Source organism: Pteronotus mesoamericanus, unplaced genomic scaffold, assembly GCF_021234165.1.
Source record: "Pteronotus mesoamericanus isolate MK-2021 breed Mesoamerican mustached bat unplaced genomic scaffold, CSHL_Meso_final scaffold_232, whole genome shotgun sequence".
Lineage (NCBI taxonomy): Eukaryota > Metazoa > Chordata > Mammalia > Chiroptera > Mormoopidae > Pteronotus > Pteronotus mesoamericanus.
The window spans coordinates 5,551,745-5,574,193 of NW_026555311.1; the positions used below are offsets into that span (position 1 = coordinate 5,551,745).

The window sequence follows — 22,449 nt, forward strand, 5'->3', positions numbered from 1 at the left end:
AGAGCGTGCCACTATTTGCCACCCCCAACTTACGGCACTTACTCTCCATAACATAAGTGGTGGAAGCCTTAGACAATGGAACATCTACCTCTCTCTCAAAAAATGATAGTCCAGTTCTTAGTCTATTGTGACCTTGTTTCACATCTTTCTCGGCCGGTTTTTAAATTACCTAGCGTTTAAGTCACATTCAATCTGGGGTTTGTTTTTTTTTCCAACTTTAAAATGTTTATTAATTGGTGTAAACCCAAACACAATAACCAACATGATTTTGTGCATATGGGGGAGAAATAGACCCTGGTTAAGTGGAAAATTGTGCAAATGACTTCTGGAAGACTTTCATTCCAAGCAGGTTGATAGTAAAACATTCCATTTAAAAGTCTGGATCTTCTTTCTTCAGTTTGCTGTAAGCTACATTCACTGAGCAGAACTTAACTGATCATTGGGACCCAGTTTCTTCCAGAGTTCTGGTTTATTCTTTCTGTCCCAACAGATAGCTGGATTGAACAATGCCAGTCGCAAAGACATAGAGCACTGCCCCGGTACCTCCAATAAATACAAAGAGGAGGCTCACACTTGGATACTTCTTTGCCTGACTGAGGATCTGACGGAGCATGATTGCACCAGAGGGCTCAGAGCAGAGAAATACTAAACTGCAGGGTCCGGTGTAGGTACCCGGTGCACGGAGGGTGAGCAGGACGCCCTGTCACCCAGGACCTCCTACCTGAAAGGACCCCCGGCTCGGAGGGGGCCCGGATGCTGCTAGCCATAACAGTGCCTGCTTCACCCAGCGCCTCCTGTGTCTGCTCTAATCTGACCGTACCTTCAGCGTTCCACTCCAAGGGAAACATTCTTATTCCGGTGCAATGTGTATTCCCGACGGGTAATTTTTTGCGTCAACACTTGTATTGGCAAGCAGGCACTTCTGAGGAGGCCGCGCGTTAAGAGATGGCGGGGTGGCGTGGGAGTAGGGGGTGCGGCGTGGAGGGGTAAGCGGGGAACAGTCATCTCTAAGCACCTGCCAGCCGGCCGTGCTGACAGGCCGGGGGAACGGATGCCCGGGACACGCCCACCGGCCCAGACTTGCTGGTGAGGGAGCCAAGCGGCGCCTGCGCATTCAACCCTTGTTGAACCTCATACCCTTTAGTGGCGTTCCCATTAGGTGTTCGTCTCGCAATGAGAAGGAATAATTTTCTTCTTTCATATCCTTTATCCAATCTATTTACACATTGCATTTTTAGTAGGCCAGGTGTTAGGGTTACAAAAATAAATATCTGTCCCCAAAGATCCTGTGAGGATACATTTCTGTGACTTATATTTGTTCTTCTTGATTTTTATTCCTACAAACTTGCTATTTTTTTTTTTCTGTTCCTTGTGAATCTTTGATTTTTTCATTAAGGCATTCTAAGTTGAGTTTCACCATTCATACTATGATGGGAAGAAATAATTTGATCACTTACGTTGATGTCATTTAACTATTAAGTCTCAATTGTCTATGACACAACTAAGATCCTAAAAGAAAAAAGAAAGGATGGGGTTATTAGACAAATAGTTACCACATAGCCAACCTATGCACAACAGTGCATGCACTTAACAGGACATTTTCTAAAGTTCTCACAGTATTTGGCTGTTATTTTAAATATACTGCAATTTCCTTAGTCATCCACTTATGCAGCCCACAGCAGGCTAGAAGCAAATCACAACACAGGGAAGAAAATGCTGTTGATATAAGCATGTTGAGAGCCACAATCACTATTAGCAGAATAAGTACAAGAAAGAAAAGAAAATTGGAAAAATGGAAGAACTGAAAATGCACAGCAGTCTAAAGCAATCAATTAAGTTGAACAGCCCTATGTGTTCCACTGGGAATATGATAAACAACCCAAAATATCTGCCCTCTGAGAATTTCTAACCTGGTATTTGAAGGGAATTGAGTGATGCATATTTATGGAGTACCAACTACAGGGTGGTAAAAGTAGATTTATAGTTGTGAGTAAGCAAAACATGGAGTTTATTCTTGCTTATTTATTAATTATTATTTTACATACAAGCAATATACAGACATTCATAGCTTTGGCCCTTAATTACAAAGAGAAACTAAATTATGCTCTGCACTCTGTTTTCAGAAGACAGCAGGGCTATACAATCTGTTTTTAGAAGCTTAGACACTCTCACATATGAATAGTTTAGGTTCAAAAAGCTCCATTGTTTAGCAGTCGCAATATTCACAAGTCTAAAGTAAGTTAAAGTTACCTTCATAGGCCACATCTGCATTTCCACCAAAGAGAAAGGCAAACCAGTTCTCTGCAGCTTTAAAACCAAGCTTGCTCTTTTCCTTTTTATTTCTGATATAAGTTGTAAAGGGGTGCCTCTCAAACTTTAATGTGCATGTGAATCACTTGAGTATTTTATTAAAATACACATTCTGATTTTGTAGGTTTGGAAAGGCCTGAGATTCTGCATTTCTAACCAGCTCCATGTAATGCTATTGCTTTTGGTCCATGGGACCAAACTCTGAGTAGCAAGGGTCCCAAAGACATATTTTTATTTATGTATGAAAGTCTATTGAGAAAAAAATGCCCCTTCTTGATGATGGTTAAGTGAGCCTCGTAGCTGCTGCTGTATATTCCCAAAACCTACTACCACTCATGTTGATGTGGTACAGATTAAAATGGGCATTTCCCTAGCTTCCTACAGTAGCAGTATTTTCTTAAGACTTTACGATACTGAACCACCTACTAATGGATTAATGGGAGCTGGATATTGACACTGATTATCTTGACACACATTCAACATTGTTTCCATTTTGTGAATTACTTTTCCTTTTACTAATTATTGTTTGTTGTAGAAAAATAGTACGTTACCTTGGGCTGCCATAACAAAATACCACAGACCGGTGACTTAAACAACGTTTATTTCTCACAGTTCTGGATACTGGAAGTTCAAGATCAGCGTGCCAGCACCGTCAGGTTCTGGAGAGAGCTGTCCTCCTGGCTTGCAGAGCACCGCCTCCTCACTCTGTCATCCTGCGGTAGGGAGTGATAGATTGCCCTTCGGTGTCTCTTCGTCTGTCAGACCAGGGCCCCGCCCTTATGACCTCATTTAACCTCAATTACCTCCCTAAAGGCCTCATCTCCAATACAGTCAGATAGGGGATTAGGCTTCAATATATGAAATTTGAAGGTAACACATATCAGTCCATAGTAAATGGCATTTTCTCAATGGCATGATTTAGTTTTTCCTCTTTAGAATTGTTCCTACTTTCAAATAGTTTTTTTTCCATTTAACTGTATATTTAACTATGAGTTTCCATTTTTAAATCACTGCTCTTATCATCGTCATCTTCAAATCCTTCTTACTCAAAATATCTTCAAAATTCTTACTGTTCTAACACTGACATAAATGTTGGGATTAATATTTATAAATACATTTTAAAGCTCTGGCTGGTGTGGCTCAGTGGATTGAGTTGTCACCTGTTCCATTCCCATTCAGGGCACTTGCCTGGGTTGCGGGCCAGTTCCCTGGTTTGGGGGGGTGTGAGAGGCGACCAACAGATGTTTTTCTCACACATTAATGTTTCTTTCCCTCTCTTTCTCCCTTCCCCTCTCTGTAAAAGTAAATAAAATCTTTTAAAAAACAAATAAAAAATACATTTAAACGTAAACCCATTATAGGTTCCAAATTAATAAAAAGATGACCTAGATCAGAACTCCCCAACCAAGATACCAGGGCACACTGTGGGCTGAAATGCTTTAAAAGATGTGTCAAAATAGTAATCCTCCTCAGACCTTGGGACAGCCAGGGGTGCCCTTTGTGTGACTCCCAGGCTAGTCTTCTTTGGCCATCACAGCCTTGTTTACTTATCCCACAGAAATACTCTTATTTTCTAGCTGTGCTAGAAATGGCACGAAGGGGCTGGAAAGCACTAATTTACACTAACATTTCTGTGTATAATCTTCAATGCCCTCCTTTGGAGGCAGGCAAAGTTTACACACTGTTGATCCATATGGCATTTATTTTTATTTATGAAACTATGTAAGTTAAAATATCCTAAGAATGGAGTATTTCTGTACTACAGAGAACTTAGCTATATATAACTAAATATAGATGTATATGTATATATGTACCTATACATATATATATATTTTTTACTAGTTGAGGGTAACCTTTAAGTACATGGAAAAAAATCAATTGTGTGAAATACAATTCTCTTTTCAAAAAATGCCAAATCAAAAAAATATTGAACGTACGAATTCAGTTAGAGAGGATAAACTTTTTAAAAACCACAGTGATGGCAAGACGTTTAAATACTTTGTCATATAAAAAATGTCAAGGTATTGTCAGGGAAAGCTGGACTACAGAGGATAAGATCATGAGTAAATGGCAAACTTCCTAAAATATTTGAAAGCTCTTCTCTGAAGAGTGGTAGGTATGTTGCTTCAGATGGGAGAACAAGGGCAGGTGATTGGATTTTGATACATGAGTTATGTTCAGACAGAAGAAGCTGGGAATCCTGGAAAAGGTATTCCCACACTGAGAAGGAAGTTCAACTCCCTGTATTTTAAGCTTTCTCCAAAGTCCGGATTCCATAACCTGTCATTCTGTTTGCCATTTAGATTTAATTTAGCTGAATATTTTCAGTAATTACAAAAAGACCTATTAATACCCTTAAAGTCCTCAAAGGTATATCCAACTGTAATCCTAATATGACTGTCTCCATTATGGGCTGAATTGTGTCCCCTTATAATTCATATGTGAAAGTCCTAACCCCTAATACTTCATAATGTGACTATATTTGGAGATAAGGCCTTTAACGAGGTAATTAAGGTAAAATGAGGTCAAATGAGTGGACCCTAATCCAATATGGCTGTTGTCCTTGTAAGAAGAGGAGATTAGGACACACGTGTGCACAGGGGGAAGGCCACCTGCAGGCCAAGGATGGAGGCCTCAGAAGAAACCAAGCCTGAGGAAACCTTGATCTCGGACTTACAGCCTCCACAACTGAAAAAATAAATTTCTACTGTTTAAGCCACCCAGGCTGTGGTATTTGGTTATGCAGCCCCAGCAAACTAATAAATTGCCCTTCCTGTGGGATCCTTTCCACTATATTTTATACAATGGTTGAAGTAGATTTTTGGGGGGTGCGGGGGGGCGGTTTATAATCTATTTCAAAAAGATTTTTTCTTGTAACAACTTCACTAATGAAAAGTAGATACATCAAATAGATTCCTGTACACAGTTGCTGTGTGCTTGACTTGCTAATATTTTGTTGAGGATTTCTGCATCCATGTTCATGAAATGTATTGGTCTGTAATTTTAATTTTTTTGTGCTGTCCATGCCATGTTTTGGTATCAGAATAATGTTGTCCTGTAAAATGAGATACGATGTTATTTCTTCTTCATTTTATGGTCAAACCTTGGTTCTTGAATGTCTCCCATGTTGAATATTTCCATTCTCAACCAAGCTGTCCACAGAAAAAAATGTTACAGTCCTCAAACAAAACTTCAGTTCTTGACCCAACAACCCTTTCATGCTGATAATTGTATAATTAGTCACACATTTCTCAGGCATGATTTGGTTTTCGAACAAATCACTTCTCGAATAGCCTTCCAGAATGAATTAAATTCAAGCAAGTTTTCACTGTTTTTGAAGAGTTTGCAATACTGTCTTCACTGAATGTTTGGTAGAATTCACCAGTGAGGCCATCTGGTCCTGGACTTTAGTTTTTTGGAAGGTTTTTGATTGCTGTTTCAATTTCCTATTGTTAATTGGTTTATTTATGTTTTCCATTTCTTCATGATTCAGTCTAGAAAAATTATATGTTTCTAAGAATTTGTCTGTTGCTTCCAGATTATCACATTTGATGTGGTATGGCCTTTCATAGTAGTCTTGTATGATCCTTTGTATTTCCGTGGTGTCCATTGTAACTCCTGCTTTCATTTCTGATTTTATTTGCTTGTAGTCTCATTATCTTTGAATGAGATTCCTGCAGACACTGAATCACATGGTACCCAGTGGTTGTTTGTACAAACTTAATTCAGAAGGCATTTCTAGGCCTAGCTCTTCTTATTTCCTAGATCTAGATTTATGATATATGAGTGAAGCAGGGATTTCTTGTCTGCTTTCCAAGACAAAAAGAGTTCTTAGTTTGTCTTCCATGGAACTCCAATGGAACTATAAGTTCTAGAGCTAAAATCAGGTATATAATCCACGTACTTTCTCCATAACAAAGGGGAGAGAAAGTCAACAGGTCTGGAATCTATTCATTTTCCCCCTGAACCAAAGTTTGGACAAATATGCGCTTTCAGGCACACTATGGTTTAGGTAATGTGTGTGTGTGTGTATGTGTGTGTGTGTAGTGTGTATTATGTTGTAATCAGCCAACCAGGCTAAAGCAGCAAAAATTGTAATGGCTGCAATTACACGAGTTTTTTATAGACACAAAAATATAGAAATTTTGATAGTTAACCTGCATGTATATAAACAATAGGCATAGACATAATTTTGCTCATGATGATTTGGCACAAATAATGAGAACAGTACACAAATCACTATAATTCAGTCACATATTCATTTTCAAAATAAAGTAAAAGTTGGAGGTAAAAATAACAATTTTGCCATTTTGAACACCTATACATGCTAGGCATTGTTTTAAATAAGTTAATACATTATTTCCATAAAATAATAGAAATTTTAAAAATGTGTGGATGAGAGATCTGAAACTCAAAGAGATTAGATCACAATCATCTCAGTAATTCAGTGAGTGGGATGAGGAATGGGGGAGGTCATAGAGGGAGAGAGGTTGCCTGCAAGAGCCCAGAATCCAGGCGCAAAGGTGATGTACTCGTCAGCAGCTGATCATGTCCATTAAGAGGACTTCTCTTTTATGCCTCAGTTGAGTGTGAAAAAGTATAGATTTTTAAGCATATTGAGGAATTTCTATTCACTTTCTATTCACTCCCCAGCCAAGAAACTTCATTAAGCACATTACTGAGAACTACTTTTAAAAATATCTTAGCTAGCTTTCTCCAGGTAGTGGTGTTCAGAACCATTTTGTTTCATTCCAAAAATCACCAGAGTGCACTCTCACTCATGCCCTGTGGCTTTCCCTCCCCGCTCACTGCCCCCTCTCCCCCGCGAGGTGCGTTATCTTTGCCTTTCTCTCTCCTAAGCTCCGAGGGCCCTTCTTCTGCTTCTGTAACTTGCTTCCTGAGCCTACACAGCCCAGGTGGTTCATGTCTGTTGTACTACCTCTGTAATGTTCTAAATAAACTTTCTTTTATATTTTGGGGAAAAAAACACTAGAAAGTGTAATCTAGTTAGATTACTAAAAACACTTTGTCTTAACATCTTTCAAAAAAATTTTTTTAATCGGGCTTTTTAAAAAGCCCAGTTTCTGAGGCCGTAAAATGTAACCGCCCCAGATTAGAAAGCCCCACCTCCCCCATCTCTCTTGACTAATTTTCCTCCTCCGCTGCGGTGTGAAGTGTCAGTGGGCTTTCACTGCCATCTCGTGGACGATGGCTGCACTCTGACTTGACTGCCGGGCTTGGAGAGCAGTGTGCCCAGAGAGAGTGTAATGGTCGTGGCGCGATTAATCTGAGATGAATGCCTGGGAATTAAAACTAAATAGATAAAGAATAATTTATTTCTTGGTAATTAGAAAGGAAAAAAATTTAGGTGTTAGATTATGGAACCAAAGTAATTAAAATATTTCTTAACAAATTTTGCTAGAATCTTTCAACTTTATATCCCTGTTGACGTAAGAAACTTCCAGATCCCTAGAGAATTTTTATAAAAATTTATTTGAACTAAACTAACTACATATGCCAGGAAGCAAGATCTCAAACACTGGAAAATAACAGGTGTGCAGCTTCTTTTATGCATTTGAGATTAGAGAGGGAATGTAAGTAAGATTACAGGAAGGAGGGAGGAAGCAACATGGGAATGGGATTACAAGATAGTTAAGATTATGTGCTCTCTTAAGGGGCCTGAAAGGGGGGCATTTCAAAGGTTTGTTAACCTAGATACACAGAAACAGTGGACAGAGCCTGACTAAGGCAAAGATAAACCATTTAGTAAAAACAAGCTTGTATGCCTGGGGCATGACCACGCACCCTGACATGCCCCGTGAGGAGTTTAGGATCCCATCACCCTGTGAGGTTACTTTCCATAGAGCCCCTCTTCTCATCCATCATTCCATAGCACATAACACTTCACAACAATTCCAGCATAATGTACCAACTTAAAGATGTTTATCTAGTGTTCTCATTTGAGAGGACAGGAAGTTCTGTACCTACATCCATTTCTATTTCTATAATCCCACTTCTACACCAAAAATTTCAACATTAAGTCTCCAGTTTTTCTGATAAGGTTATCCTGTTTGCTTTAATTTCAAAATACCATATGGATACACCACATCATTAAAGTGTTGAGGCAGAGATGTGGCTGGGGAGCAGGTGTGGCAGAAGACAAGCAGTCTGTAGTGCTGGCCACGAAGTAGTCCTAACGCCCTGCCCTTCAGCACAGAGTTAGGTCATTCGGGGGACCCCTTTGGGTCAAGGAGTTATTAGTTCAGGTTATAAAAGTCCACATGATTCTGGAAAGGTAGTTAACTATTGACAATAGGCAGCAGGATAGATAAAAAAAATTTAGGGTTGTTTTTGTTGATTTCCTTTGTCATTTTTTCCATTAGTAAAGCAAATGAGACATTACATATACAGCTTACTCAATGTTATCTTCTATAATAAATATGACAAGTGGTAAGAGGTGTGATGATATATAATGAAATTCATTTTTTCATACCAAAACGTATTTAGCTACATAGATAAATGCTGCCTTTCAAAGCAGTCAGTTTAGGTGATGATATACTGCTGGTACACAAAACACTAGAAGTCATGAGCCTCCATTTGTCCCCAGCCCCAATCCCTTCACCTTCTGGCCAACCTTCACCCATTGACAAGCTACCTCTGGGCAAGACTGGAGCTGCCAAAGGGCCCAGAACCATAAATGGTCATATCTGATGTGACTAAGGACGAGCTCTAGGGGCTTCATGTCTGCCAAGTCACATCAAACCTGACACTACACTGTATTGGTGACTATTACATTTAGGGACAGCCCTACAGTTGCATAGGATTCCCCCTTCCCACCTCACCCTCCACCCCCGCCACTGACCTGGTTTCCTCCTGGGTGGCTCGGTGTAGTGGAAAATGTATTAGCCTCCTTCTGTCTAGTTCCATTTAGTGTCCTTTCCTTCCTAACCCCTACTCCGCACCCCCATATTTATAGGGATAACACTTAACTATGCTTTTGCTGCAGGGCCCTCCAGTTGACGGAAAGAAGAGTAGGCACTGGACACAAAGTGGATAAATTTCGAGTCCCTTCACTCTCAATTTGGGATTGACTAACATAGTCCAATCTCAGTGTGAAATCCCTCTTGAATGAAGGAGCTGCAAATTCTGGAGCTGTAGGAGGCCATCTTCAGCCTTAAGTAATGCATATCAACAGCATTTCCCTCCTCTGCCTTGTAATGCCATTGTTGTTACAGTGAAGAAAAGAGGGAAAGGGATGAAGGAAAAAATGGCAGATCATGGTGAGTGGGAGGACTAAAGCAGAGAGGAAGTAGAGAGGAGCGACGTAGGATGTTCCTGCAAGAGTCTGAGTGCCTGAGTCTAACACATTCCAGAGTATCAACAGCAGTCCTACTCCTTATAGTAGGAATCTCTCCTGTTTTCTATTTAAGCTAATTTGTTTCTTGCAGCCAAATGAGTTCAAACCAACATTCCCAAGGTTCTTGCATGATTTCTGACATAGTTATAAAAGGAAATGTCTTTGGAACCGGTTCATAAGCCAAAATCAGTTTTACTACATTATAGCCACCTTTTATGAATCTGCTGGCCTTTAATATAGCAAACATTCAGAAAATTCTTACTCTGTGCAAAGCACAGTACTTGTCAACAATAGGAATGCAAAGGTTAGTGAGAGCTAATAGTTTCTTCGACAGAGGAAACAACATACAAAAATAATAAATAATAAATTCCATGACAGAAATATGAGTAAAGTGATTTGGAACAGAGAAAAGGGAGCAATTTACTAAGATTAAAAAAAAATTCATCAAATGCTGAAGTGCTAACAGCATTCTGAGAAGTGTGTTATGATCTGGAGATACAGCACAGAACAAAACATAATCTCTTACTTTAAGGAGCTAAGATTTTATCACAAGGGTAAGTGCAAGCACATTTGGTGGTCAAAGGAGGCCCCAACCATGCGCTGGGGTGGGAGTGGAGGGGGGCAGATGTGAGAAGACATCGCACATCTCCTCCAAAAGAGGAAGGAGCTAAGTTGGTATTGAAAGGTGTAAAACTGTCATTGTTTGCAGATGATGTAATAGTGTACGTAGAAAATCCCATAGGCTCCACCAAAAAACTACTCGACCTAATAAATCAGTTTGGCAAAACAGCAGGATATAAAATCAATATTCAGAAATTAAAGGCACTTTTGTACACCAAAAATGAAATATCAGAAACAGAAGCTAGGGGAAAAAGTCCCATTTATTATAGCAACAAGAAAACTAAAGTACCTAGGAATAAACTTAACCAAGGAAGTAAAAGACCTGTACCCAGAAAACTACAGAATACTGAAGAAAAAAAATTAAGGAAGGCACAAATAAATGGAAGCATATACGATGTTCATAGATTGGAAGAATTAATATCATTAAAATGCCCATACTACCAAAAGCAATCTATAGATTCAGCACAATCCCTACCAAAATACCAATGACATTTCACAGATATAAAACAAATATTTCAAAAATTTATATGGAACCATAAATGACCCCCATTAGCCTCAGCAATTTGGAGAAAGAAGAACAAAATCAGAGGGATCACAATACCTGATATCAAATTACATTACAAGGCCACTGTAATCAAAACAGTCTGGTACTGGCATAAAAACAGGCGCATAGATCAACGGGACAGAATACAGAGACCAGAAATAAACCCACGTCTCTATAGTCAGTTAATATTTGACAAAGGGAGCAGGAGCATAAAATTGAGTAAAAATAGCTTCTTCAATAAATGGTGCTGGGAGATCTGGACAGGTACATGCAAAAAAATGTAACTAGATCACCAACTTACACTATACACAAAAATAAACTCAAGATGGATAAAAGACTTAAATATAAGTTGTGACACCATAAAAGTCCTAGAGGAAAATGTAGTCAGTAAAATATCAGATATCTCACGCAGCAATATCTTTGCTGATATATCTTCTAGTGCAAGGGATATAAAGGAAAGAATAAACAAATGGGACTACATTAAATTTAAAAGCTTCTGCATGGCTAAAGAAAACATCAGCAAAACAAAAAGATAACCAACTGTATGGGTAAACATGTTTGCCAATGATACCGTGAATAAAGGTTTGATCTCCAAAATGTATAAGAACTCACACAACTACACAGCAGGAAGACAAACAATCTAATTGAATAATGGACAAAGGACCTGAACAAAGGACTTCTTGAGGAGGAGATACAGAGGGCCCATAGACATATGAAAGGATGCTCAACATCCCTAGCCAGCAGAGAGATGCAAATTAAAACCACAATGAGATACTACTTCACACCAGTAAGAATGGCCATAATTAATAAATCAACAAACAACAAGTGCTAGCGAGGATGTGGGGAAAAGGGAACCCTGGTGAACTGTTTTTGGGAATGCAGACTGGTGCAGCCACTGTGGAAAACAGTATGGAATTTCCTGAAAAAGCTAAAGATGGAATTGCCTTTTGATCCAGTGATCCCGCTGCTGGGATTATACCCTAAAAATCTTGAAACACCAAGTGAAAAGAACCTATGAACCCCAATGTTCATAGCGGCATTATTTACAATAGCCAAGTGCTGGAAACAGCTGAAGTGTCCATCAGTAAATGAGTGAATCAAAAAACTGTGGCACATTTACACAATGGAATACTACACAGCAGAAAGAAAGAAGAAACTCCTACCCTTTGCGACAGCACGGATAGAACTGGAGAGCATTATGCTATGTGAAATAATCCAGGCAACAGAAGACAAACACCGTACGAGCTCAGCTATAAGTGGAACCTAATGAACAAAACAAACAAACTAGCAAAATAGAACCAGAGAGAGGGAAATAAAGAACAAAATGACAATGACCAGAGAGGAGGGGGGAAGGGGATAATGGGAAAAAGAAAAGGAAGGATCTAATCAGGGAACAAGTATAAAAGACCTATGGACAAAGACAACAGGGTGGAGACTGACTGAAGGAGGGGGAGCGGGGGCCGGGGAGAGCAACAGGGTTGGGCGGGGGTGGGGGGAGTGGGACAACTGTGATTGAACAACAATAAAAAAAAGAAAAAACTATGAACCAATAAAAAAAAAACAAAAACAAAACGAAAGATATAAAGGTTAGGATTAGATGAGGATAGGCTAGAAGAAAAAAATCTCATAGAAGAGACTGCAAATATATTGTAAAAATCTGGTACTAAGGCGGCTCTCTTAATACCATTAGACATTAACACTCAGATTCTGTTACTTCACTTTTCTGCTTTTCCTCCTCTGTATTTGGTTCTTTCTGTCTCCTTGGTCCTGAATTCCCTTCCTTTCTCTTTCCTTACTCCCTTGCTAGGAATGTTTTTCTTTTTTTCTTTTTAAAAAAGATTTTATGTATTTATTTTTAGAGAGAGGGGAAAGGAGGGAAAAAGAGAACAAGAGAAACATCTATGTTCCAGAGAAACATCTATCTATCTGTTGCTTCTCACATGCCCCCAACTAAGGAGCCAGCTGACACCCCAGGCGTGTGCCTTGATGGAGAGTTGAACTAGTGACCTTTTGGTTTGTGGGACAATGCCCAACTCACTGAGCTATACTAGCCAGAGTATCCCTTGCTAGGAGTGTTTTAACTAACAAGCATGTGTCTTGAGACCTGAGCTGAGGTCAGTGCCCTCTGCCACATTTCGCTGTCCCCCAGCAGTTTGCTGCTGTGGCTTGTGTCCTCCAGCAGTTCCGTTCTCACCAGCAGGCTGAAGGTTCCTGTGGCAGCCACACCTCTCCTTGGAGGTCTGAAAAATCAGTGTTTGTGGGGAGACACCTCCTTTGAATTTCAAAATTTCCTTCCTTGTTCATTCTCTATTAGTTTTAGAGGTAGTAGTAGCTATCTGTACCCCTTAGAATCCTCTTTTATCCCTTTTACTGGTTCACCACATTTTACTATTTAACAGTAGTTTATATTACTCTTTTCTGTTTAAATAAACTGATGTGTTTTTTGTTTCTTGATTGGACTTTGCCTGATATAATGAGGCAGAGGGAGGCATTGGGAAGATGACAAAAAACACAAATAATAACATAGAAGAATTAACTGACTTTGTGAAAATTAAAGGTGTCTGTTCTTTGAAGGTCACCATTAAGAAAATGCAAAGGCTCCTGACCAGTGTGGCTCAGTTGGTTGGGATCCTCCTGCAAAGCAGAAGGTCACTGGTTTAATTCTTGGTCAGAGCACATGCCTGGGTTGCAGGTTCAGCCCCCTGTCAGGGCACGTACGGGAGGCAACTGATCAATGTTTCTCTCCCTCTCTCTATCCCTCCCTTCCCCTCTCTCTAAAAATAAATAAATAAAATCTTTTTAAAAAAAGTATTTAAATAAAAAAAGAAAGAAAATGAAAAGGCAAGTTAATAGAGTAGAAAATATTTGCAATATATATACCTGACAAAGGACCTGTATACAGAATACATAAAGTATCTCAAAAATAACAAGATTTTCTGAGTCTGCTAGAGCTGCCATATAAAAAAAAAAGCTACAGAATTGGAGGCTTAAACAACAGAAATTAATTTTCTCACAGTTCTGGAGACTAGAAGTCCAAGGTCAAAATGATGGCAATTTGGTTTCTTCTGAGGCCTCTTTTATTGGCTTGCAGACGGCACCTTCTTTCTATGTCTTCATGTGATCTTTCCACTGTGCACACATGTCTGTGTCCAAGATCCTCTTTTTATGAAGACCACTGAGACACCTGTGGATCGTATGGTCAAACCATTCTCTCTATTGCAATAGTCCCTCTCCTCCTGTTGCAATATTCCTTTTAAGTAAAATCTCTCCTTACCTATACCCAGGTTTGTTTTTTATTTGACATTTCCTTCCCACCTACCGTGTATTCAGCAGTGGGGCAATCTAGTAGGAATTAAGCAGGTAAATAACCAATTACAAATGGTAAGGAATGTATTATGTAGGGCCTGCTACATAATTTTGAGGACTCAGTGCAAAATAGAAATGCAAAATGCCTGGTTCAAAAGAGCAAGGAAAAATTGTTATTAAAGGTACTAAAATATTTCCTTTTTCTTCCACAGTCTCTTTTTAACTTGCTGTAGTGTCTTTTTAAATTTAACATCATTCTAAATAAAGAAAAATTAAAAACTTTAATTATTAGCATAAATGTTACCATTTATTTTCATATTGTATGACACTGGTTTAAATGAATTATAAAGAGCATTTAAGTTGTGGAATCACCAAAATTAGACAATTTGTACTTTTTAGCTCATACATGTGTATACATTTTGTTCCTAAGAGTGAAAATGCTCCACAAAACTGACTCAACTGTTTTTTCAACTTTGTTTTATTTATGCAAATAAGTGAAAATCCTATCAATACTCTACTTTCAGTTTCCTGATGAATAAGGATGGACCAAAAGGAAAAGGAACTCTGAGTCCCCTTATATTTCCCCCTCCTTCTCTGTCATCATGTATTTTTCGGTGTAAGTGACTGCCTAATACCAGGAAGCTACATGAATAAGAAAGGACATGGTAGGGTTCCTTGATTGTTCCTCAGGGTGCTGTTGCCTTCTCTCCGCAGTCTGCATTCAAAGCAAAGCCTTGTTTGAATAAAAAGTGAGGCTTCTTGGAATTGTCAGCACCTCCCTCCACCCAATCATAACGTAAAATGCTTACCTTGGCCAGGCTCTGAGCCGAGCTGAAACTCCATCTCCTCCATATCACCCAGCCCAAGTTCCAGCTGCCGTCTCCCATCACCTGGACGACTGACAAAATCTACGGCCCGGCCTGTCGGCAGCCATCCTTGTCCCTGTCATCCATTCCGCTCACTGCAGCCAGAGTGAACTTCTCGATACCAAATTTGATCATGTTATCTCCAAATAAAAACCCTTTAATGCTTTGAGAATAAAGACAAAACCCCTTAGTATGACCTATAGATTCCTGCAAATTTTGCTCTTACATTTTTTTTCTAGTTTCAGTGTGCAGCATGCTCTGTATGAACACTCCATTCCTGAACCCTAGCCTTGCAGCTCTATGAGCACTCCTTTCTTCTGACATTTTCCTAGAAAACTCTTCTCCAAATCCATCCCAGCTCCTCCTTCACCCAATTAAACTCCATTCACCCTTCTGATTAGAGTTCAAATATCCCTTCCTCAAGGAAGCCATCTTTCACCTCTGACAAGTTCCAATCTTCTAATTATTCTTTACCTCTCCTTGTAGCGCTCATAAAAATTGCAATTTTTATTTATTTGTTGTGATTATTTAATTTTTATTTATCTTTTCTAGTATATAAATAAAAAAGAGAAGAAACCACATCTCCACATTTTTTTTGTTTTCATAATACTTATTGTATGTAGTGATTAATCATTTATTCATAAGATTACCTAAATAATGTGTCTTCCACACAGATGGTGTCTGTTTTTTTATCATTATTCCCCATACCAGCACTTAAAAGCTTTCCTGATACAGACTAAGGAGCTCAACAAATATTATTTAATGAATGATGGCAAACTTGATCAGACTTCTTTTAAATGCCAAGGAAGTGCTGATTTCAATGAGTGCCTAAGTAGCATTGCAAATAAACATGTTGTCCTGATGTCTGAACACTCCTTCCTTTCCCCTTTGTTTGCAATTTTACCGTAGTCTGTTCCAAAATGTCAGTTGCAGGATGGATATAGTCCTCTGGTTCTTTAGGTGAGAAGTTTGAAGGCTTCTCATTATCTTGCTTTATTGTGCTTATCAGCTCATCTCCACGTCCACTTTACCTGTGGGTGTGTCCTTTTTCTGTCTGTCACTAATACAGTCCTTGCTGATACGCCCTCCATCTTTCCTCTTTAGGCTGGCCTCAGAGGGCTTCCAGCATCTGTTATGGTTTAGAAGGACTCTCTTGCCTAGAAATAGAAGTTCTTTCCAGGTAGTGATATAAATTTCTAGTGAAAGCAAATGGAGGAATATGTAGCAAGAAACAACATTTCACAGGGAAGTTGTCCTGGAAGTTTGCTGTTGTTGTAAAACGAGACATTTGCCTCTTATTTAGTCCCAGAAGTCTGATCACTCCTGCCCAATTGGGACTTTCCATCACGTTTTCCGTTTTGCCAGTCCATCCTCTGCAGACAGCATGGATTATAGTATGTACATTGGCACTTGTTATAAAGCAAGTGCAAACAGCTGGCTTTCTTGCTGTTCATCTGGTGCCAAGACATCATTCCTCATAAAACCTTTTAACTGCTTTTGCAGTTAGTAGCATCAGTGACTGGGAAATCAAACATTTTATCTAGTGGTTTGTTAGCTTAGGGCCATTTCCCAGATGTTTTCTAGAGCTATTCCTTCAATGCTGATTTGTGGCAGCACTGATATTTTCTTTCTATAGCATTTTATTATTTTTGAGCAGTGAAATTTAATTTAGTTAGGGGAAATGTCTATTCCAAACTGTTTCTGATGACACACAGTTATTTTGTGCCTCGTGCTAATACCACAGACTGCAAGACTTGGCCTGATTGTAGAGATGACTAGACAAGGGAAACTTTAGAAGAACCACTGCACCAGACTTCCACGTCTATTGTTGCTACCAGATACACTGATAGATTATAGGCCCACGGGATTTTAAGGCCAAGGGGATTTTTTACTCAGATCCCCCCTTTATTCATAAAACATAACTGGAACTCATAGATGCTAAGTGACTTTACCTTGGGCCACACAGATAGTTGCTAGTTAAGATCAAAGCTAGAACCAAGGCCTCCTAGATACAGAGGAAAGGAAACCTTTTTCCTATGCCTCTGACCTGAAGACGTACACATGGTTTTGCTTCTTCTTCAGTGGCCTGAGGATGCCTTTGTTGGCAAATAAGTCTCCTGACAGCATATTGAAGAGGCAGAACGAAGCCCTGTGCCAGTCTTCAGGAACCATCACTCTTTCCCATTGACCAGCCCTGTGGTAGGGCACGCTGCCAGCCGTCTCTACCTACAGGTCTGCACCGAATTACCGCATGCTGCAATGACTCCTGTGCTCGGCCTTTTTGCCAGGAACTGTTTTTATTTCTCAACTCTCCAGTTTCTCCTTTCTGCCCACAAGCTCTCTCCTACCACACAAACCCATCAAGGGCCTCTCAAAGCTTTGTGATCATCTGTTTCTCTATCCACAGTGAGACTGAAAGAGAGGGGAAAGAATCGACTTCGATATGCTGTAAGTCAAAAAGTTTTGAGAGTTTGGCAGCAGTTTATAAGTAACTCAGGGTGGATGTTGCTGACAATGGGGAATATGTATGGGAAACACCATTGCAAAAAAATGTATTCTTTGAAAATGAAATATGACAGCATACTGGCCAAACCCCCAAAACTTAACAGAAATTCTCATAAAACTGTAGGTAGGCTAACATTATATTACACAAGTTTTAAACTTGGATCTGGGCCGAAAACATCACCTGCTTTTGGTCTTCAAATAGACACTGAAGAGCTACAGCATGATACAGTTGACCAAGATTTAGTTGTAATCTATAGACTGTCAACTTGGTGGTAACTGGTAAAGTAATTTGTGGTCTCTTTTGTCCATTTTAATTAGTGAGAGTTCTCTGCAGCTAGCCTTACAGGAGAAACTGAAACACAGCTGCTGCATTGTAAATCACAAAGTGAAATAAGCAGTGTCCAGAGAATAACAAGAAGGCTTAGAAGAGCTCGTCTAACAGTCCTGCTTGCTCCTCTACCTGAGTCTGTCCTCATGGGCTCATTGGTGATTCATGCATTGAGGGCGGTGGGACTTGGCATCCGAAGGCACAATCGGGTGGAAACCAGGCCTGCCGTTGGGAATTGGACCAGATGAGTCAATGATAGCAAAGGAGGTCTGGCATATGCGCTTCAAAATTGGAGTTAACACTCGAGTTTTGACTTCTGAGTCAGGTAGTGTGAGCTGTTGATCTGTGACAGATGTCACTGCCCTTTAGAGGACAATCCCTGTGGATTGCAGACTTGGTAAATCACACTGTGTGGGCATTATTCTCTGTACCTCCCCACCTTACCCCAAGCCAGTGACATTTTTACTCAGGTAAAATTCCAGGAAAACAAATATCAAGTCATGACTTTATCAAGAGAACCAACACCAGGATCTTTAATTAGTAAAACTAGTGTGTATGTGCCTGTGTGTGTGTTGGCACAAGGCTGGAGAAGAAGTTGAGTGATAATGTCATGAAAAAGCATTATGTAGCCTGAAAGGGGGTCATTGCCTGGCCATTTACACTTCCCTCTTGAGTTACTTAGTGATTTTAGAAAAAATGTAAGCAGAGACCCTAACAACACTCCTTTTCATCTCTCTGCCATTGCGTTGCTTCCCCAGTAGTCTTGGATCTGAATTACTGTTCACAGTCTCCCAATTTACTTTCCTGCCTCTATTTCTCCTTCCTTTAATTCATTCAACAGGTCCCTGTCGAGTAATTTCCCCAGAACTTTGGACCGATTGTGCCAATTGTTCAGTCATAAATATTCAGTCACATTTATTTAAATTCCCTCTTTTCCCTTAGCTCAGCATTCAACACCATCTAGGATCTCCCTCTCATCTGGGTTTCCCACCAATCCCCCTTCCTGCACACTCTCTTCCTGTTATGTGGGTTTCACTGCTCCCCAATATCCCTCAAATGCTTCTGTATCCAGACTGTCCCATAGCTGCTTGTCCTACACACCAATGTCATGTATCTAAATCATCCCTGTCTTTCAAGGCCTGCTTTAAAAGCTGCCTTGTCCATGAAATCCTCCCTGAACATCTCTCTGGAAGTGTTTGTTATCTGCTACCTCTGTGTTTTCCACAGCATGTTGTGTTTTTATGTTCCTTGAGATACCTACCACTTTCTATCTTTTGTCATTATTACTTGTGTACCTGAAAGGAGTGCTTAAATGCTCTGGATCAGCCAGCATGGATTTTAATCTCAGGCCTGGTTGTTAATGTGAGCTTGGTGATTAACCTCTCTAAGTCTTGGGATCTTCTTTGGTAAATTGATAAAAATTGTAACTTCCTGACAGGTTTTTCTGATGAAGATTAAATGAGATAATGAATGTAATACACTCAACTCTGTGCCTATTACACAGGCAATGGTCAAAAGAATGTTTATTGTTTTTGTTTTAATTTCCTTCCTTGAAGGAAATTAACTTATTTGAGGGTTAATTCTTTCTTTATAGCAAGCATCCACAAACCTTTTCTGTGAAGGTCCAGACAGTCAATATTTTAGGTTTTGCAGGCAACATATATCTCAGTCACATACTGTGAAATAACAGGAAAAAATATATATTGGTCTCTGTCTCCTTCCTTCTCCCAGGTTCCCGGCACAGGGCTTCCAAAACTGCTGTGGTTTCCTGACAGGTAAGAGCTCTAGGAGCATCTCTTACTGCAATATTTGGTCTATGACCCCAGCTCCTGACACAGAGCTACTAAAACCCTTGTAAATTCCTGGGTGGTGTAAGTGTCCCTCGTCCTAATGAGGAACTTTGGGTGGGCTTTGGGTGGAACTTTGGGTGGAACTTTGGGTGGAACTTTGGATGGGGGCTGGTCACCAGATTAGAAGCTTGGAATTTGCTTTGGCCCTGCACTCTCCTGAGGTGGGAGAATAAATGGAAATTGAATTAATGACTGCTTGTATCTACATGAAGAAGCTGTCATGAAATCCCCAAAGAACAGGGTTAAGAGAGCTTCCAGATTGGGGAACACATCCACACGAGGAGGGTGACACACCCCGACTCCACAGGGGCAGAAGCTCCTGTGCTCAGGACTCTCCCAGACCTTGCCTTATGTCTCTCTTCATATAGCTGTTCATCTGTATCCTTTATCATATACTTTAATAAACTAGTAGTGTAAGTAAGTGTTTCGCCGGGTTTTGTGAGTTGCTCTAACAAATTAATCATACCTGAGGAGGGACTGTGGCCATTTTCAATTTGTAGCCAAATTGGATAAAGATTGTGGGTAACCTGGGTAAATACTGCTTGTGATTGTCATCCAAAGCAGAGGGCAGTCTCATGAACTGAGCCCTTAACCTGTGGGATCCAACACGATCTCTGGGTCAAGAGAGTCAGAATTCAATTAAATTGTAGAACACTCAGCCAGCTCTCTACAGAGAATTGTTTGGTGTGGAGAAATCCCCACACACTTGGTGTCAGAAGTGTTGTGAGTGTGGTAATAGAGTGAATGTAAAGGGGACTCACAGAAGTAGAGAACTGAGTTTTTTTCATATACTGATTTCATTTTCTTTTTCTTTTCTTTTTGAAAATAACCTCTGAGAATGTTCCGATTCATCTTAAAATGTTCAGGCTTTCACAGACCTTGCAAAAACAGATCACAGGCTGGCTGTAGTTTGCAGATTCCTGCTACGTAGGTCACAGTGCCCAAATCTGGCACTGTGGATTACAGAGGTTAACTGAGAAATGTGGGTTAATTACATGAGTGATTGCAGGATTAATTTCTACTGAGTGCCTCTGTTCTTTTTTACTTTTACAAATGACTTCACTTCGTACCTTTCCCTCCTGCACCACTCAAAGTCCAGAATACTTCCGGTGCGTCTGATCCTACAACAAGCTGGATGAAGCCCCAAAGCAGGGAGCCAGTGGTGAGTTGCCCCTTTTCACGGCTGTGCCTGTCTGGGTTGATGGATCGTCTCTAACCCAATCTAGTAAGGGAGCTGTACACAGTGAGGTTAAATTATTCCAAGGAAGAAAGTGGTGAGAGTATTAGAGCTATATTAAACACTGTATTATTACATTTAGAAGGGGGCTATTTATGTTTTTCCATGAACGTGTGAGATTCTCTCTCCCACACTAATTTTAACTGAATGTCTGCAGATACAACCTTACTGTAGCAAAAGAAAATGAGAATGGTGGTATTTGCATAGCTTTTTCCCCTTGCTCATTGCCTTTACATATCAGTTCTTGGGACTGCATACATTTTTTCCCCCCTCTGTGCTTTGGTTTTATCACAACACTGAGTAAGAACGGCTTAACTCTGAAAATTTGTATTATTGATAATTCAGGCATTGGCTCTGCTTCCCTTAAAGTGTCTATTTTAGAAAATAATTAATATGACATACTAAATTGGAAGCACAGACTATATATTTACACTTATTTTAAAATACTCCTAGCTTTAAATACTCAATAATTGAGGCTGAGTATCATTCTTTTCAGAGAACTCTGTAAATGTACACTTTTACTCACTCCTGTCAGAGTAATCTTCCCACATTAAGAAATATAATCATCAGTAATATCCATACAATTTCCACTCCTTAACACAAGACCGTGTCATATTTTGGAAAGGCAGTGATGTGATTCTTCCCTGAGAAGTACAAAAACATCCACTAGGTGTTGCTGCTGCACACTGAATCAGCCAAAAGAGCCTAAAAAGTAACACTAATTCCACCACAAATTCATGATCATAATTGTGTAAGCAATTTTTACTGGAAAGACAAATAAGAAAATAAGTGGTGCATAACCTATTTCTATATAGTTTTGAAGACACTGTCATTTGCAACTTTTGTTTCATATATGGAAAGAAAAATGTCTTGGGAGAAAAGCTAAAAAAATCAATACTAAGTTTTATTTTTAAATAAAACAACCAAGAGGAATTTATAAAAATAGAATATTTAAGGAATGAAAAAATATCAGAGATGAAGTACACACATTGACATTTGACAATGCTATCCTATAACAATATTAAAAAACTTCTGGTTAACATAATAATTACCAATCTGGGAATTTGGAAAAATTCTGTAATAATCAAGCTAAGTCTTGAAAGACAGGAAAAAAAACTTAATTTTGATTCTGGTTCAAAATTCAAGCCCTATTCATTCTATTTTAGGCTTACAGAAAAACGATACTTGCCAAAATATCAAGTAGAAGCTGTAAGTTTTAGAGACCATGCTTTTGTTTACCTTTTAGGATTGACATGTTGAAAATTCAATGGTGGTGTTGGTTATAACAATACCCAAGACTAGTTCAAGAAGGCTAGGAGGCAGTTAGATCTTGCCTTTTATTAGTTTAGTCACTGCAGTAGTTAGAGAAAGGTAAAGTCGAAACAATGTGGACTGTATCTCTTTTAACATCAGTTCCCAGCCCTGACTGGGTAGCTCAGTTGCTTAGAGCATTGTCCTGATACACCAAGGTTGTGGGTTGGATGATCAGGGCAAAGACAAGAATCAACCAGTGAATACATAAATA

General features: G+C 39.5%; 1 pseudogene; it reads right to left on the reverse strand.

Annotated features, from left to right (window-relative positions):
• Positions 1-370: 370 nt before the first annotated feature.
• Positions 371-613, reverse strand: LOC129085418 (cytochrome c oxidase subunit NDUFA4-like; annotated as a pseudogene).
• Between the last annotated feature and the right edge of the window lie 21,836 nt (positions 614-22,449).